The following is a 10,028-nucleotide window of genomic DNA, read 5'->3' as shown; positions in this document are numbered from 1 at the left end:
GGGGCAGGGGTCTGTGCAGCCCTGACCCCCGAGACCTTTTCATTCTTCTTGCTGTGCTGTCGGAGAGCTGTCGCTGGGCCGCCATGACAGGCCCACCGTGCCAGGAGAGCGGGGGACCAGGTCTGTCCCAGTCTTTCCCCCACGTGCCTCTTGCTTCCACTCCGCAGCTGAGGACGCCGGCGAGGGAGAAGGGGTGGACGGGGAACAGGCAGTACAATCGGTGCCGAAAACTACTGAGATGTTTGAGAATTCTGAGTAAGGTATGCGTAAACCTGACGTCTTAGGAATTAGGAAAATTGTTCATTTTCTTCTGATAAGAGCAGCTCTCATCTAATGGGTCCCCACTCTACCTAGTCCTGTTCTACCTCACAACGGCCTCATAAATTAGATGTTTACCCCGTTTTACAGATAAGGGAATTGAGGCTCAAAGTCATGGAGTACCTGGGACAATACAGGGCTAGTGAACTAGTGCAGTGAAGCTTCCGACCCAAAAGATTCCATGCCCCAAATCCAGACTGTTTGAAGTGGTAATTACATTATGCTCACCTGAGATGCAGTCGCCCTACTCTGAATTCTGGGTGGTAAATCTGTTTCTGCCCTTCCAGTAAGTGCCCCATCCCAGTGCACTGTTCGGGATTTCCAAATGTTTTATACACTCTTTGTTCTTTGACCAAATTAGGTAACATCTGTCCCTGGCTTCTGTTAACCAGGTTTTCTTAACCTTCACAACCTCTGCCCAGGGAAAGGCAAACACTGCCTTCTAAAGAAACTGGCAACCCCCCCTGCTCCATATCTGTGTGTCCCCCACCATCCCAGCACCCCCACACACACACACCATGGCACCAACCACTGCCGACACCCAGGGTTTGCTAATTCCTCAGCCTGTGAGAAATCTGTAGTACTTCACAGAGGCACAAAATTTTGAGTCAAAGAGCTTACAGAATCCAAGTTTTGCTCACGTCAAAATTAAAACCCAATAAATAGCAGTGTTGACCTGGATTACACATCAAGAGTGGTCTCCAGGACACTTTATGCAATGCAATGGCTAAGCCCAGACCAAGTGGTAGGTCCCCTGAGGGATAAAATTAGTAATACTAATCATGATGATAGCTAACATATTGGTGCTGTGTGCCAGGCAAAGCCCTCATTCACATCCTATTCCCTGAAGGATGGTCTGGATTCTATGTGGATTTCAAGAGAGTTTAATGTAAAAACATACAGATATGTTGAAGTCTTTCCAGCAAAATAAAAAAGAAGCATGTATTTGCAGATAACTTGAGCTAAAAACATAAAGAAAGAAATATATTTTCTTCATCATCATCATCATCAATCATTCCTATTTTCATCCAAAAGTCCTGAAGGCAGTCATTGCTCCTTTCTGAAAATGATATAGTTTGAACATTCTAACAGGAGAGTGAATCAGTGGCTGAGGTTTGTCCCCTCCCTACTCAACAACTCTCTCTTTGTCTTTCTGTCTCATACAGAGAAAGAGAGAGCAGGCTGTCTTTTTTTGCCAGAGGAAAGAGTAGGTGGAAACTATATCTTTGGAATCACTGGAAATACTATTTCCCAGTAGTGTATACTGCTCCACTTACCAGCATAAAATTTTAACCTCAGGAAAGAATATTCAGTGGTTGGAATGAGATCTCAATTGTGTCTCCCCTCTCTGGGCATTTTCTCATTTAGTGGGAATCCAGGGAGTATCCATTTGCAGGCTTTATACTCCTCCTCTAACCCCCATGAGTAAAACTTGTTATACCTGTAGTAATGGCGGGGGGTGGGGGAGGGGGCAAAAAGGAAAAGAACAAATCTCTGAGGAATGAGAACTTAAATAGTATTGTCTTGTAGATTGACATTAAATATTGAATTTAGTCCCAGACACCTTGAGGATCTATATCAAGAATGATACAGTTCCCTCATTCACATTTTTGAAGCAAGCCAACAAAAGAACTAGCTTTTGTATCCAAGAGATTAAAAAAAAAAAAAAGATTCTGAATAAAGAACTATGCAATATAAAAGGTGCAGAGTACTATGAGACCTAGTACAGCCTAAGAGAATACAGAGGCATTTTTCTGTGAAAAGGGAAGTTCAAAAGAGATTTTCCTTCCCATAACTAATGAAGATATCTGAAACAGTAAAGCAGGTACCTTGTCACCACAGAGCCAGTCCTCCCCTAGCGGCTGTTCATTTTTGACTTGAGCCTGTAAAATGGTAAAGGATAAGCAGTTTGTCTCCTGGCCCCTCCCCTACTGTAAGCCTTTTCTGCCCCTTGGTCTCTCTCTAGGAATCCTAGCCTTCCTACCCCTAAGGAAAATGTGACCTCTTTGCTTTGTTCTCTCCCTTTCTCAACCAATCAAATTGCTTAACCCTTTATATTGGGAAAGATAGCCCATGTACAGAAAAGAAGGTCACAAACAGAACTGTGTGATGATTTATCATAAGGCAAACACTCATGTCAGATGATGAAATGCATTATTGTCAGTCATCCCAAAGCCCCGCCCTCCAATCCAGATTTTTCCAAGTAATCATAGTAAACTCATAGTTTAACCATAAGTATCCATCCCTACTCACAATAGAGTAGGTTGTCTGGTTTGGACCTTTATGTAGATAGAATCATGCTGTAGGACCCTTTTGTGCTTGACTTGGTGGTTCCCTTCACCCATTGTTTACTATATGCTTCCATACTTTTGTTTATTTTGTTTATTCTTCCATGCTTTTACAAGTTTCTCTAGTTTTTCTAACTCTTCAATTGTATGTAAATACCACAATTTATATATACATTCTACTACTGATAAGCATCTGGGTTATTTCCAGCTTTAGACTGTTTCGGATGGAGGAGCCTGGTAGACTGCAGTCCATGGGGTCGCTAAGAGTCCGACACGACTGAGCGACTTCACTTTCACTTTTCTCTTTCATGCATTGGAGAAGGAAATGGCAACCCACTCCAGTGTTCTTGCCTGGAGAATCCCAGGGACGGCGGAGCCTGGTGGGCTGCCGTCTATGGGGTCGCACTGAGTCGGACACAACTGAAGCGACTTAGCAGCAGCAACAGCAGTACTGTTGCAGTGAACATTTTACACCCTTCTCTTGGTGGTGTGCATGCATTTCTGCGGAGCATGTATACAGAACTGGCATTGTGAGGTCATGCTGTGTCTATGCTCCTCTCCTGTTAGATACTGACAGTTTCTCAAATTAACTGTAGCAATTTTCAGCACACCAGCAATGCATGTTTCCCCAGTTGTTCACATCCTTGAATTTGTACAATAGACATTCTGGTGTATGTACAGAAATACCTCATGGTGGAATTTGACTTTTCTTGATGACTGATGAGGTTGAGCACTTGTTCACGTGATTATTTGCCATTTGGACTTCTCTTTTGCTAAGTACCAGTTCTCCTGCCCGTTTTATGATTAGTTGTCTGTCTTTTTCTTATTCTAGTTATATTCTTGTTATGGGCTTTTTTTTTAATGTCTTGTAAATCTGTTCTCCCATTCTGTCTTATATCTTAGACATCACTGATATTTTTTGAGAAACTGTTCTTCATAATTACAGGACTACTCAAGTATTCTTAATCTAATATTCTTATTTCTTCTAGTGACAATTTTGACAAGCAGCATTTTATAAGAATTTTTCTCTTTCATCTAAATTTTTAAATGTTTTACATGTTCAGTTGCTTAGTCGTGTCTGATTCTTTGTGACCCCATGCTCCAGGGTCCTGTGTTCATAGGATTTTCCAGGTAAGAATACTGGAGTTGGTTGCCATTTCCTCTTCCAGGGGATCTTCCTGACCCAAGAGTCAAACCCACGTCTCCTGCTTCTGCTTCATTGCAGGTGAATTCTTTATTGCTTGAGCCATCAGGGAAATATTTTAGCAGAAAATTATTCATATTTTCTTCTTAACTGTTTAATACCTAAAGGATGTATTGTATTGGCCTATTCCTTAGTCCTAAATTAGCTATTTGTGCTTTCTCTCTTTTCTTTTTGATGATATTCACCAGAATTTATGAATTTTAAAGCTTTTCAGGAATGACTTTGTTGTCTGTCTGTGTGCTGTCTTATTTCTGTTCTAATCTTTTCTTTTTCCCCTCTTCTACTTTCTTTGGGTTTATTTGCCATCCTTTGTTTTCCCTAAATTTTTTATGTGGATGCTTATAGCTCATTGATATTTAGCTTTTCATATTTTCTGATATTCACATTTAAAAACATATGTTTCCTCTCAAGTATGACCATAGCTGTATCTTTCAAGTTTCAGTGAGTTATATTTTGATTATTATTCATTTCAATGTATTTTACATTGTGATAGAGTTTTTTCTAGCTGTCTTTTTCTTTTGTTCTTTTTTTTAATATAATTTAATTTATTTGTTGTCATGGATAATACTCTATGTGATTTCAGTCCTTTGAAAGTTGCTTTTTGGCCAAGCATGTGGTCAACATTTATAATAGTATGCGTATGGTTGAAAAGAAGGTGTTTTCATTTCAGTGTGCCAACCATGTTGTTTAAATTCTCTGTATTCATAGTGACTTTTTATTTATTTATTCTACTGTATTCTGAGAGATATATATTAAAATCTCCCACTATGTGGATTTTTTTAACTCTTATTTTGCTTTATATGTTTTAAGGCTAAATTTTTAGAAGTTAGTTTTAGTATATAATTTTACAAATTTAGAACTAGTAGGTCTTTTTGGTAAATTGAAACATTGAACATTTGAGCTGTTCTCCTTTACCTCTATTAACTTTTCTGCCTTAAAGTTTTCCTTTGATATTCATACAGTTTGGCTGATGTTTTATAGTACATCTGTTTTCCATACTTTGTGTCAGCATTTTTTATCTCCGTTTTATGTGTCTTTTATGACATATGATTAGGTCTCTTAGCCAATTTTTTTTTATCCAAGTAGATGATCATTGCTTTTAATTGAAGAATATTTTGTGTTAAATGTTTATCCTAATAAGTGCTGTCTTCTTATCTAACCATTTCTGTGTTTCTTTTCCCCTTCTTTCATCTCTTGAATTATTTTGTATTACTTCATGTTTTTCCTTCTGCTTATCCATTTTTTGTACCTGATTGATTCATTTTCCATCTTTCCCCACCCTGCCCTGGGTCCCAAGGAAGGTCACGTTTATGGATGACATCAAAGGGCTTCCTTGCTTTCTGACTTCTGGTTGGTTTTGTTCAATGGAAGAAACCAGTAAGAAACTGAACAGTGGGAAGAATATGAAATTGGGATGTTTATTCCCTTTCTCTCCTGTCAGGTGGCATGGTTCCTCTCTTGCAATGCAATCCACTGCATGTGTAAGTGTTACCTGACCTCTTTATGTAATCCTATGGGAATTTCAAGCTCAGAAAACTGCACAAATGCTGATACTTTGGCTACTGCTATTGCTGTGAGTGACAAACTGTCCTTTGTCTCTGACCCAGGAGTTTTGTGTCTTCTGCCAGGATCCTTGAAACTAGCAGGATAATTTGTCAGCTTGCAAGCTGAGTAAAAACTCGGTTAGATCTTCACACAATGGAGTTCTCCACTAGCTCCTTTTGTTATATTTTGTTTTGTCTTGTTTAAACTTAGTCACATCTTAATAAGGAGCTCCTTTATTAAACTCTCTTCAAATTACCCAGCTTGAATGTGCCATCTGTTTTCTGCTTTATTAACTTGAGAATAATGCACATTTTTAGTATTCTTTTAGTGATTGTATCAGAGATTACAGCATAAATAAATAATTTAATTTTAACCATCTTTCCAAACAATGCAAGGATATCAAACACTTTTATATGAAATGTCCAGAATAAGCAAATCTGTAGAGATAGACAGTAGATTAGTGGTTACATAGGACCACTTGGCTTGGGGTAAAATGGAAAATAATTGCTAATGGGCGTGAGATTCTTCAGGGTGTGATAAAAATGTTCTAGAATTAATTGTAATGTTGGTTGTACAGATCTGTGCATATATTAATAGCTGTTGAACTGTACATTTTAAGTGGTGAATTGTGTGATATGTGACCTGTATCTCAACATAGTTGGACACTCCCTGGTGGTCTAGTGGCCAGGATTCAGCAGTCCCAACACAGTTGTTGTATATGGTCTTTTATGACTGGCTTCATTCACTTAGCATACATTTTCAAGGTTCATACATGTTGTAGCATTTATATGGACAGTTTATCCGTTCATCACTTGATGGATATTTGGATTTTTTTCCACTTTTTGGCTATTGCATATAGTGCCACAGTGAACATTTGCCTATAAGTTTTTGTGTGGACATATGTTTTCAATTCTCTTTGAAATTGCAAAGTTATTTGGTAAATATGTTTAATCATTTAAGGAACTGCCAGAATATTTTCCAAAGTGTCTACACCAGCAGTATACAAAGTTTCCAGTTTCTCCTCATTTTGACTAACACTTGTTATTTTCTGTCTTTTGAGTATAGACATTCCAGTGGGTGCCATGTGGTATCTCATTATGGTTTCGATTTTCACTGCCCAAATGGCTAACAGTGTTGAACATCTTTTCATGCACCAACTGACCATTTATATATCTTCTTTGGAGATATGTCTTTTCAGATCCCCTCCCCATTTTTCACTTGGTTCATTTGTCTTCTTTTTTTTTTTTTTTCAGTTGGTTCATTTGTCCCATTGTGGGTTTTCTTCTCACTTCTGATGATATTTTAAATCACAATGTAAGCTTAGATAAAGTCCAATTTTTTTGACACATGCTATTGGTATCATATCTAAGACAGCTGATGTCACAAATATATACTCCTATGTTTTCTTCTCAGTTTTAGAGTTTTAGCTCTTATTAACGTTTAAGTCAATAACACATTTTTATATATCATGTGAAAAGAGTCCAACTTCATTTTTTTACATATATATATTCAATTGTCCTAGCATTATGTATTGAAAAGACTTTTGTTTCCATAGCATTATTTTGGCATCATTGTGAAAAATCAGTTGACCACTAATTTACTTCTTGACTTCCAATTCTGTTCCATTGAGCTCTATTTTTCGTATGCCTGTTCTCTTTTTATTATTGTAAATTTTTAGTTAGTTTTGAAATTGGGAATTGTGAGTCCTCCAGCTTTGTCCTTTCTTTAAAGTTTGTTTAAGCTATTCTGTATCCCCTTAATTTCCTCTTGAATTTTAAGATCAGTTTGTCAGTTTCTGCAAAGGAGCCAACTGAGATTTTGATAGGGATTGCATTGAATCTGTAGATGAATTTGGGGAAGAATTTGCATCTTTTAAATATTGAATCTTCCAATCTATGAACATGGGATATCTTTCCCTTTATTTAGGTCTTCTTTAGTTTCTTTCATCAGTGTTTTGTGGTTTTCAGATTATAAATGTTGTACTACTTTTTAAAAATTTATTACTAAGTACTTTATCCTTTTTGATGCTAATGCAAATGGAATTATTTTCTTAAATTCATTTTTGAATTATTCATTTTTAGTGTATATAAATTAAATTGATTTTTTGTATATTGATTCTGTATCCCGCAACCTTGCCGAACTGAATTGTTAGTTCTAATAGATTTGAGGATGCATTTTTTTCCCCTCTCAGGATTTTTCATATGCAAGATCAGGTCATTTGCAAATAGAGACAATTTTAGTTCTTAATTTCTAATCTGGATACCTTTTAGTTTATTTTGCCTTCTTTATTCTTTTTTTTCTTTTTGTCTAATTGCCCTGACTAGAGCCTATAGTATAGTATTGAATAAAAGTGGTGAGAACAGATATCCTTGTCTGGATTCTAATCATGGGGGGACAATTCAATCTTTCAGCCTTAAGTATGCTGTTAGCTATGTGTTTTCATAGATGACTTTTATCAAGTTAAAAAAGTAAACTTCTATTCCTAGTTTTGAATGTTTTACTATGAAGAAGTATAGGATTTTGTTAAATGATCTTTTCTGCTCAGCTTCCTATTTGAAGGATTTTTTGCTGCATAGAGAATTCCTACTTGGCACTACTTTCTTTCAACACTTTGAATATATTCTTCCATTGCTCTGACGAAACCAACTCAGTCTAATTGTCATTTATTTTGAAAGTAATTTGAACCCTATTTACCCCCCTTATTCTTAAGGTTTCCCTTTCCTTTAATATTCTGCAATTTTATTATGTTGCACCTAGGTGAGAACTTCTTTTTATTCTTCTTGCAGTTTGTAAGTGCTCTTGAATCTGCTACATAATATTTTTTGTCATCTTAGAAATGTTTTTAGCCATTATCTCTTCAAATAGTGCTACTTCCCCTTTCTCTCCTTTCTTGGATTCTAATTATGTATATCTTAGACCTTATCACTGTGCCCTCCTTGCCTATTGACATTTTTCATGTATTACCAAATTTTTATTTTTTCATACTTTCTGCTAGGTATTTTTTTCCTGACATATCTTTCTTAAGCTGAGTCCAAGATATTAATAAATCCATTCATTCATACATAAATTCATGTGAAATTATCCTATTTTTGGTATCTAAATACCTGTTAAAATTCAGTCTTCTTGCTTATCTCCTTGAAAGTCATAGGTGTTATTTAAATGTGTCTGATAATGCCAGTCTTTGAACCCCTCATGTGTCTATTTGCATTCTTATTACATTTGATTCCCGTCTTTTTGTCTCTTTAAACTCTTGGTTATTTATTTTTGTTTACCTGACATTGATTTGCAAAATAACTTTTAGAAATAAGTGGAGGCCCAGGATGACACTAGATTCCCGCCCAAAGGGTTGTAATTGCTTTTTCCTGCTTCTGGAAGCACTAGCACTCTGAAATTATCTCATCTGGTGATGACTCAAAGCTGAGCTCCAGGTCATTTAAAGATTTACTACTTCTGATTTGCCATTACTGCTAGAGTACATCCTTTTGGTGACCCATCCCAAATCAAGGGGTGTTTCCAGGATTCCTTTTTCTACTTTAATAGTGCTCTATTATCATAACCCTCACAAGACTGCCTTTCAGCCATCCTCTAAACTGACAAATGAAATTTCATCATCAAATCTTAACCTATGTTATATCTTATTCCTTTAAAACAGGACTATTGTAGACCACCCCTACCCTTCACCCCCACTTATAGCCAGCTGTGCTAACAAAGCAGTTAATAATTGTGGGAAAAGCTTAAGCATCTTCTCTGAGATCTAGGAGACATACATTTATCCCATGACTTTTAGAAAATAAAGTCTACCCCTGAATAACAGAAAGTATAGAAGAATAATAGTAACAATTTAAGGTCTTCTAAGATAGAAGGGTGGTGCCATGACCAGCCAGTGTAGACACCTGTTTTCCAGGAGCACATCTATTGGAGATCCCGTTATCTTCTGTTATGTGGCCCTCTCGCATGAGTGTGCTGTGCTTAGTGGTTCAGTCGTGTCCAACTCTTTGCAACCCCGTGGACTATAGCCCTCCAGGCTCTTCTGTCCATAGGGATTCTCCAAGCAAGAATACTGGAGTGGGTTGCCATGCTCTCCTCCAAGGGATCTTCTCAACCCTGGGATCAAACCCAGGTCTCCTGCATTGCAGTCAAATTCTTTACCATCTGAGCCAACAGGGAAGTCCAAGAATACTGGAGTGGGCAACCTGTCCCTTCTCCAGGGGATCTTCCTGACCCAGGAATCCAACTCGGGTCTCTTGCATTGCTTTCTTTACTAGCTGAGCTACCAGGGAAACCCCTGCAATGAATAAACATTTTAAATAATCTTTGTGCCTTATTAAAAATGAAATTTCCAGGAGCCATAAGTGACTTGCCAAACTACGTGCACTTCTTGTGAATTTATTCATTTATCTCCTACCACTGCCTTTCAGATGCAACAACAACCTGATTTATGTAAAAATTTTGACGTGCTTATAAGTTCCTGCTGCTGCTGCTGCTAAGTCACTTCAGTCGTATCCGACTCTGTGCGACCCCAGAGACGGCAGCCCAGCAGGCTCCCCTGTCCCTGGGATTCTCCAGGCAAGAACACTGGAGTGGGTTGCTATTTCCTTCTCCAATGCATGAAAGTGAAAAGTGAAAGTGAAGCCGCTCAGTCGTGTCCGACTCCTAGTGACTCCATGGACTGC

General features: G+C 37.7%; 1 long non-coding RNA gene across 1 annotated transcript in view; it reads left to right on the top strand.

The window, feature by feature from the left end:
- Positions 1 to 6: 6 nt before the first annotated feature.
- LOC105002379 overlaps positions 7 to 10,028 on the top strand; it is a 38,773-nt gene continuing 28,751 nt past the window's right edge. Inside the window, exon 1 of the long non-coding RNA XR_826948.1 lies at positions 7 to 260. This is a non-coding gene — a long non-coding RNA (uncharacterized LOC105002379). The remainder of the gene's footprint in view (positions 261 to 10,028) is intronic.

Source organism: Bison bison, unplaced genomic scaffold, assembly GCF_000754665.1.
Source record: "Bison bison bison isolate TAMUID 2011002044 unplaced genomic scaffold, Bison_UMD1.0 scf7180017864452, whole genome shotgun sequence".
Classification (NCBI taxonomy): Eukaryota; Metazoa; Chordata; class Mammalia; order Artiodactyla; family Bovidae; genus Bison; species Bison bison.
This window is presented reverse-complemented; position numbering and strand designations above follow the sequence as displayed.